The following is a 9583-nucleotide window of genomic DNA, read 5'->3' as shown; positions in this document are numbered from 1 at the left end:
TGTATTATTCCTTTTATTTTTTGGTTGGGTACAGAAAACTTTATTGATGGTACATGACAAAGGAGGGATCCTAGGCTCCCACCCTTCTCCAGGGTTCCGGGATAGAACCATGACAGGTAGGGAGATGCACAGTGTGAATGAGTGAGGGAAGGACTCCCCAAATGCTGAGGGACCTCTCTTCCTCTTGTGCTCTCACTGGGGCTGGTGGTCTGGGGCTCTTACTCCTTGGAGGCCAGGTGGACTGTGAGATCCGGAGCCAAATCAATTTTCTACCAGGAAATGAGCTTGACAAGGTGGCCACTGAGGGCAATGCCAGCCCCAGCATTGAAGGTAGGAGAGTGAGTGTCACTGTTAAAATCGCAGCACATAACCTGGTCCTCAGCATAGACCAGGATGCCCTTGAGGGGGCCCTATGATGCCTGCTTCACCACTTTCTTGATGTCAGCATATTTGGCAGCTATCTCCAGATGGCAGGTCACACACATAGCTGACATCCTGGGGACAATGAAGACTATGCCAGTGAGCTTCCTATTCAGCCTTGGCCACACCAGTAGAAGCAGGGATGATATTCTGGACAACCTCCTGGCCACTATGCCGCAATATTGGAAACCCCTAAGGCATGAGGTACTGAGACAAGGAGAATGTCAAGGTCGTGACTGGAAGACTGGTCAACATGGGCTGGAAGACTGGCCTGTATCCAGACCAAGATGTCTTTTCTTGTGTCAGCAAAGCCAAGCCTGAGAAACAGGCAAGATTAGAAAGGGAGTAGAATATACCTGGTAACACAGAAACTTGGCGGTGAATGTGTGCCTGGACAAGGCTAAATACTAAGAAAATGATTCATTGTTTAATAACTAACAAGGAGGGGAGGGGGGCTGTTTGTGTCAATAAAAATGAGTTGCACCTGGCACTTGGGATGCCTGAGTACGGAATGAGAGGCCTTGGGTCCCCTGGGCCCGCTTCTCTTAAACTCTATTTTGTGTGTCATTTCTTTATTCCTCAGTTCGTTCAGATTCCTCTCTCAACCCTGTTCACCAAAGCTAGACTAGCACCACAACTAATCAAAGAGGCCATCCACAGTCTTCTGGGTGGCAGTGATGGCATGGACTGTGGTCATGAATCCCTCCACCATGCCAAAGTTAACATGGATGACCTTGACCAGGGGAGCCAAGCAGTTGTTGATGCAGTTTGTCAGCATTGCTGACAATCTTGAGGGAATTGTCATATTTCTGGTGGTTCAGGCCCATCACAAACATGGGGACATCAACAGAAGGGGCAGAGATGGTGACCCTCTTGGTCCCATATTTCAGGTGAGCTCCAGCCTTCTCCAGGACAGTGAAGATGCCAGTGGACTCCACAATTCAGCACCAGTGTCGTCCCATTTGATGTTGGAGGGGTCTTACTTCTGGAAAATGGAGATGGACTTCCTGTTGATGACCAACTTCTTGTTCTCCACCTTGACTATGCCATTGAACTTGCCCTGGATGGAATTATACTGGAACATATAGACCATATAGCTGAGGTTAATGAAGGGATCATTCATGGCAGCAATATCCAATTTGCCAGAATAAAAAGGCGCCCTGGTGACCAGGCCCCCAATCTTGCCAAATCCACTCACTGCAACCTTCACCATGGTGTCTGAGGGGCTCACTGGCCCTGCTGGAGAAGAAGCAGCTATCTGTAGAACCAGGAGGATCCAAGAGCTGAAACTGTATTATTATTATTTTTATTGAGGCAACACTGATTCACAAATGCAGTTATCCCCTCTCTACTTTTGTGATCAATATATAAAAATGTGCTATTGACCCTGGTATCACACCATGTAAAACTTAAACAACTGAACGTATCAGTCCTGCAGAGATGTCTTAAATTTTGTTACAATCACATGTGGGATTTCTGTATTTTTTTTTTTGGTGATTTTTTTTTTATTGTCTTGCTGCTATCACTGTGTTATAAAGTCATGCCTTATTCAGAGGCCAATTAAATTCTAAATAAGTAATTTTTGTGGATTTTCTGGAGGTTTAAGATATCATTTCTTGGGATACTGAAGCAAATTTTTGAAAGTGCTTCCTCAATGCCAGTCCTTATGCAAAGCTTTCATGCAAGATCTCATTCCTGCAAATCCTATACAAAGGGTGCCTTTATTATCTCTTTGTATAGAAAATGAAGGCACTGAGATTTAGAATGGGTAAGTGGTCTACCAAGGTCACAAACCCACCAGCTTGAAGAGTCATGACCATCCAACCAACACTAAAGCTTCTACCTTGTCAGTTGTGGTGCAACCAGGCATAGAGCAGGAAGGGGGGCAGGATCTGCATTCTTTCTATTTGGGCTCTCTCTGGCATTATCTCATGGTCCTCCCTTTCTATTGTCACTTGTCCTCTCATAGCCATTCCACTGAGACCTACTCTGTGTAATGACACCCTTATAGCCCAGCTCCAGACTCAGATATGTCCTCTTATGCATGGGCACACCAATCTCCAGGTGTCCACCATCAGGCACATTTGCCCTGAGCTCAGGCCCCCAAGCACCTGCTGCATTCAAGGCCGCAAAATCCTGAACATTACAAACCCTACATGAGGGGTCTCAATGCTTTTTGTACACTGGGATTTATGTTTTTGTGTAGTCACATTCCTCCACCATGAGAGAAAGCCTATCTTTAATAGGAAAAAGGAGACCAACACACAGTGAAAAGCAGACTAGATGAAAAGATGGAGACGGACTAGCATGTCCTTTTCTGCTTATCCCCCCAATGACGTTACACCACCATTATAATAAAATCAGGCTCCCCTATATGCCTGAGTGAATGCATGTTCCTCCTCTTTGACTTTCATGCTCTCCTAGCTCACCAAGCTCAACTTGCATAGACCATTTCCTGGCTTTTAAAAAATTTTTAATTTAATTTTATTATTTAATTTATTTTATTTTAAATTTCTGTTTTAGGGCCTTGACACTGGGCATCTCCTCTGCCTGGCCTGGTTTTTTACAGAACCTCCCATGGCTGCTCCTTCCTCTTGTGGAAACTAATTTGTATCAAACAGACTCCATCTGATCTCTGATGACCATTTTGAGACTTGCAGGTGAAAAATAAGCATAAAAATAAGCATAACTTAAGTTTCACATAACTCCCTGTCAGTTCCCTACAAAAGAGCACACATTCACTGACTGGAAAGAACAGCAATACCCTGTCCCCTTCTCTCCTCAGTGATTAAGAAAGACACAGGGGGCCATCTCTGTCTGAGGGTTGGTAACAACCCTGCACCCCATATTGGGACAGTTTATTTGGGACAGTTTATTGAGACAGAAGGGGCAGAGATGGTGTCAATCAATCCAACATTTTCAAACAAATGACCTAGGCTTAATTAGAATACTCCCCACCCCATGATTACACAAGTTAAAACTATGGCACAATATTGAGCAAAAGTTGTGATACCAGGTTTTCTTGCCTTGGTCCTGATCTTAGGAGCAAAACTCAGAATTTCAATATTAACAATAACATTTACGGTAGAGTTTTTGTGTATAGGCTTCATCTAGTTAAAGAAGTCTCTATTCATATTTTATTATGAGTTATTAGAAATGAATTTGAATTAAAGCAAATATTTCTTCTGCAATTACTAAGATGATTATTTGGTGTTTTTATATACATGAGGTGAATTACAAAAATGGATTTTCAAATGGCAAGCCATCCTTGCATTTCTGGAATTAACTCAAGTTATTCATGATAAAATAATTTTGTTATATTCTGTTGAATTTTGGTGGTTGCTTTAGGAGAATATATATTACAGTATATATTCTTAACTTTTCATAGACTTAAAGGACACCCAACTCAACTTCCTTTAATAGGAATTATTATTGCTTCAAGAACAGCTAGCTAAGGCATGTTTTTAAGGTCTGGAGGGACACAGGAGAATGTGATTGAAGTGAGACATGTAAAGATGCTTTTGATAATACTGGGGAAGTTCTTTTCCTTGACCAGGGGGATGGTTATGTTTGCCTTATAACAATTCACTAAACTGTGCATTTGTTCTGAGTGACATTTTAGCATTTGTGCTTAATTTTTTAATAAGGAGGCAAAATTGTAATATTTACCATTTTCAAATATTGTACTCTTTTTTTATTGATGTTACAATGTATAATATAATATAATACTGAATATAATACAATATAATACTGAAAAATTTACCATTGTAACCTATTTTAAGTGTACAATTCTACAGTATTAAGTACATTCATTTTGTTAGCCCACCATCTCCGGAACTTTTTTTTTATCATCCCAAACTGGAACTCAATACCTATAAAATAATATCTCCTTTTTTATACATACCCCATCCCTTGGTAACTGCCAGTCTTCTTTCTGTCATGTATGAAGAAACATGCAATATTTTAAAAACTAAGCTACTCTGTATAGGAATAAAATAGTAAATTACCAGCACAATAAATTTATTCTGACCTATTGTTATTGATCGTGATTTTTATGCATTTTGCTTATTAAATCTGTGAGGTGGTTTTAATGAAAGAAGCAATTTCAGAAAAGTTCGACAAAATAAATCACTAGAGCCTTCTCATGTCACACAGGGCTTCTAAGTAAATTAAAGGCAAGTTTCAGAACCAGGAGCTACTTAACTACTTACATGTTTTTATTATTGATTTCCTAATTGGAAATAGACGTTTAAAAGAGCTTTAAGGGTGCTACATGGTTTGGGTTTGGGATATTCTTTCTGATGCAAATGAAAATCATTCCATAATGTTCAAAATTATTTTCTCTCCTGAAATAACACTCAAAATGGTTTAGATTGATCACAACACATGCATTTAAAAATGGGCTAAAGTCAATTACAGCTGCACTATTTGATTTAGGCAAACCCAGATTGTGGGGATTACTCCAACAAATGCATTAGCGGCATCACTTTCATTTTCTGACTCTGTACTAATTGAGTAGACAGATTTTTTTTTGTTGTAGCAAACAGATATTGATAAAACATGTTTAGCTGTTCCATCACCCATTAAATTGATGGTGATCTATGTTTGGCAAAGCCACACATTTAAAGTCTTGACTTTTAAGATCTTGTAAGTCTTAAATATTTCTTAACTCCAGATCAAAAACACTTAAATTATTTATGTTTCAGACATACTTGAAGAGGTTGGGTAAATGGTTTGGGATGCTTTCAATTCTCTCTTTTCTAATTAAATTAACTTTGAAAATGTTCCTGTCTGTTCACAAAGTTTGAGTAGATTTTGTGTGCACTAGTGCCAGGCACAGGCTGCAAAACCAGTGAGATTTGCACCCATGTTCCAGGAGTGCATAGTAAGTGTTTTTTAACAAGGTAAATGAAGATTGGAGAAAGAGAAAGATGATGAAATAAGTGAAGGAAAGTGGGGAAATAAGAAACAGGGCCTAATAAAAACTATTTATATACTAAGAGACAGCATTATATTTATAGATGGATTTATTAGTCTAAATCTGGAATTAAAAAAATAAACATGGCTATGTGCCATGGATTGGCACATACTACTCTGAATTAATTGTATATTTTACTCATGACTCCTGTTTCTCTACCAGAGTTGAAATTCAATTGCTATTTTCTTAAGTACATTTTTTTAAGATTTATTTATTTACGCAAACAAGAACTGGGGTACAGACCAGAGGTGCGGGAGATGAGAGGACCCACCAGAGACAGAGTAGGGAACAGAAAAGGCAGACTGAGTGAAATACACTGCTGAGGGAAGCAGCGGATGAGATAGGAGAGGTCTGCTACACCATATCGGTAGCTCCCTGGCTGACCAGGGATCAAACTCATGCTGGAGAGGCTGAGGATAGCTTCACAGGGCTGTGCTTAACCCCTGTGCCACCAGGGAGGCCCATTGTTAAATACATTTGTATGGTTATTAATGGTGATAGTGATGATGATGATGATGATTATAATGATGATGATGATGATGATGATGATGATGATGATGATGATGAAAGGATAGGAGAAAAGGTAAGATAGGAAAAAAGAAGGACATGAAGAAAAGTGAGGGCAGAAATCTACTAACAGGCACAGTCAGTCAATCCTGCCCCTTGGCTAATCTCCCATTGGCCACACTGCAGTTTTGCAAACACGCTTGCCATTTTTATTTAAGGAGAACAAATCTCATTTTTATTGCAAAAAGCTTCATTTGCAGTGAATTTAATAAAGAACAGGAAGTAGATTTGCTGGTGATGACTTAGAGAAAAGGGAACCTTATATGCTGCTGTGGTAGGAACATGAATTGGTATAGTCAATATAGAAAACAGTATGGAGGTTTCTATAAAAAAAAAGATAGAACTACTTTTTATATGCCATTCTACTTCTGGGCATATGTCCAAGGGAAATGAAAGCACTATTTTGAAAGGATATCTGTACTCTGTTGTTCATTGCAGTATTACTCACAATAGCCAAGGAATAGAAACATCCTAATTGATCATGAACAGATGAATGGACCAAGAAAATGTGGCTTAACAATGGGGATACACTTTCTGAGAAATGTGGTGTTAGGAGATTTCATCATCATGTGAAAGTCGTGGAGAGTTACTTACACAGGTGTTATAGGCTACTACAACCTAGGCTGTATGGTATAACTTATTGGGATCATGATGAATATGAAGTCTGTTGTTCACGGACAATGAACATTAATGACATATGACTGTGTACAATTACAATGGAATATTAGTCAATCTTAAAAATGAAGGAAATCCTGCACTTACAATGGCATGGATGAATCTGGAGGGCACTATATTAAAGATAATAAGTCAGACAGAGAAAGACACATATTGTGTAGTGTCCTTTATACACAGAATCTTAAAAAAAAAAAAGTTCAGGCCTCCCTGGTGGCACAAGGGGTTAAGATGCAACCTATGAAGCTATCTGCAGCCTCTGCAGCATGAGTTTAATCCCCGGCCAGCCAGTGAGTGACCCACATAGTGAAGCAGACCTCTCCTGACTTGCCCGCTGCTCCCCTCAGCAGTGTATTTCAGTAGATCTGCCTGTTCTGCTCCCCACTCTGTCTCTGGTGAATCCTCTCACCCCTCACAACTCTGGCCTGTACCCCAGTGCTTGTATGTATAAATAAATAAATCTTTAAAAAAAAAGTTCAACTCAAAGACAGGAAGAAGAAAAGTGGTTGCCAGGGCTGTGTTTAGGGAAACGTGGATTCTGCAAAAGGGCACAAAGCTTCAGTTATAAGATGAATGAAGTGTGAGGCACTAATGATGATTACAGTTGATAACATTGTTTTGTGTAATTGAAATTTAATAAGAAGTAGAACTTAAATGTTGTCACAAAAAGGGGGAGATAAATATGTGATATGATAGATGTGTTAATTAACTTAATGGGGGGATCTTTTCATAACATGTATATTTGTCAAATCATCACATTGCATACTTTAAATAATTTACATTTATATTTGTCAATTATATATTTTAAAAACAGAAAAATGTAGCAGTAGATTTGCAGAGTTTTAATCAACCAAATGCAAAAACATCCTTTGGTATTTAAGTAGTCAAGATAATAGTTTTCAGTAAGACAACAATCCAATAAGTTTTCCAAATGATTCCTTTATACTTTATTTATTTATATTTTAAAAGATTTATTTATTTATTTATTTATACAAGCACTGGGTACAGTCAGAAGTGTGGGAGGGCAAGAGAATTCACCAGAGCCAGAGCGGGGAGCAGAATACGCAGAAGGACCAAAGTAAACTGCTGAGAGGAGCAGCGGGCGGCAGGAGAGGTCTGCGTGCCATGTGGGACCCTCCCCTGGAGGGTGGGGATCAAACCGGTGCTGTGGAGGCTGCGGGCAGCTTTGCAACCCAGGGCTCAACCAACCAGGGAGGCCCGATTCCTTTACACTTAAAAGAAAACTAACCCTAAATCCTAGAAAGTGCAAAATAGTGCCAGACACCTTGCAAGGAGAAAAGAGAAAAAAGTTGTTTTATATAATTCAGAAAATACCTGTTAGGACCTCTTTGAATCTGTCTTGAGGAAAATATTTAATAAAGGTGGCTCAGGGAAGGGGTGATGATTCAGACACAGAACCATTGCAGAAAGCACAGGCCACAAGAATCTATTCCCACCTCATGGCCCCAGGCATAACACCCCTGACACTAGCACCAACTAAGCTGTTACATGTTGCCTTTTTGCTAGGGTCATGGAATTGTTTTCACCCAAAACACAAGAGAACATCATTGGTAAGTGAATTCAAAATTGCCACTGAGTGTGGCACAAAAAGGAGATGTAAGTGAATTCCTGCATTACTTAGATTAGAACTTCTATTTCCTTGTCTAGTAAAATTATTACATAACTACTATGCTCATTCCCCAAAGAGCTTATTTTGCACAACAGAATGTTTTGAGCAAAGCAATGCCTAACTTGCTGTTTGCACATGCAAAGGTGTAGCATAAACTCAGAGGGGGAGTGATGTGTGCTTCCTAACTCTGGGTCCCTGGAGGAAAAAAAATTTAAACATTTCCAAGAACTTCAGAGAATGCATCTTAAAAATGATGTACAATAGCTATTGCTTAGCTACCTGAGAGTCAAGCTGTTGTTCCCAGGTGGTATTTCCACTTGGGTAAGGACTGACATGGGAGGCACCATTCGCAGGGAAACTTTTATGGCAATAATAGCTGGTCTATAATCACAATGGCAGGGTCATCCCTGACCTCAGTGTAAGTTGAAATAATACAGCAGGTCGGGAGGCGGGTCAACATGGCGGCAAGGAAACGCAGCGAGTAAGATCTCCCATAAAAAAAAAAGTTAATAGGGAGGAAAAGCGGCAGGTCCCAGTGAGAACTGGGACACGGAAGATAAACAGACGACTCCAGCAAACCACTCGAAGAAGAAAGTTGCCATAAAAGAGGACTAGAAGGGAGGAAAGCTCAGAACCCTGCTACCCTCTCCCACCCACAAAGTCGGCACTCTCTCTGACCAACAGAAAGGAGGAAAAAAACAACAAAAAAAAAACTAAAACAACCAACAAGAACAAACTACGCATCAAGCAGGAGTGTGAGTGGAAAGGAACTATTTCAGTGACCACGCCCCGTGAACTGGAGCTGTGGAGAACCCTGCAGGATTCCCCGCAGAGGTGAGCAAACGGCTCCAGGAGCCATTAGAGAAAAGCAAAGACTCCCGGAGACCTACACACAGCGCCAGGCCAGCTGGTAAGCTTGTGCAGAAAAGCGGTGAGCTTGAAAAGGATATGCGGATTGCGGCTGCCCAGGTCTCAGCACCTGCGACCTAGGCTTGTGGGGAGACGCGTTGGGGCCCTCACTGAGGTGAATGTCCCTCACTGAGTAATCAGAAACCAGGCACCCGGACACAGGAGCGGGGTGCAAAAGGCGCCATTTCTGCAGACACTGAACTGGGCTACAGCCCGCGTCCTGGACCTGAGGGCTTTGGAACTGAGACCCGGGGCATGAAATTCGGGGCGTGGGTTCCCCATGACGGTGGGGCACAAGGCAGACACAGCACCCCAAAGCCATTGAGGCTTTCTCCACCACTCCCACTCTGTTCCCCGTCCCACGGGGTGAAAAAAACAGCTCCCCAAGGACACTAGGAGAGAGCTCT

General features: G+C 41.0%; 1 pseudogene across 1 annotated transcript; it reads right to left on the bottom strand.

The window, feature by feature from the left end:
• Nucleotides 1-269: 269 nt before the first annotated feature.
• LOC311168190 (glyceraldehyde-3-phosphate dehydrogenase-like) lies at nucleotides 270-1633 on the bottom strand (annotated as a pseudogene). The gene is made up of 2 exons: nucleotides 1059-1633; nucleotides 270-589 (listed from the first exon to the last, which is right to left on the bottom strand). The product of its transcript is annotated as a glyceraldehyde-3-phosphate dehydrogenase-like (transcript).
• Nucleotides 1634-9583: the final 7950 nt, after the last annotated feature.

This window comes from Talpa europaea (assembly GCF_964194135.1).
Source record: "Talpa europaea genome assembly, chromosome: 3".
NCBI lineage: Eukaryota > Metazoa > Chordata > Mammalia > Eulipotyphla > Talpidae > Talpa > Talpa europaea.
Note: the sequence above shows the minus strand (reverse complement) of the source record. Positions and strands in the feature narration are given on the sequence as shown.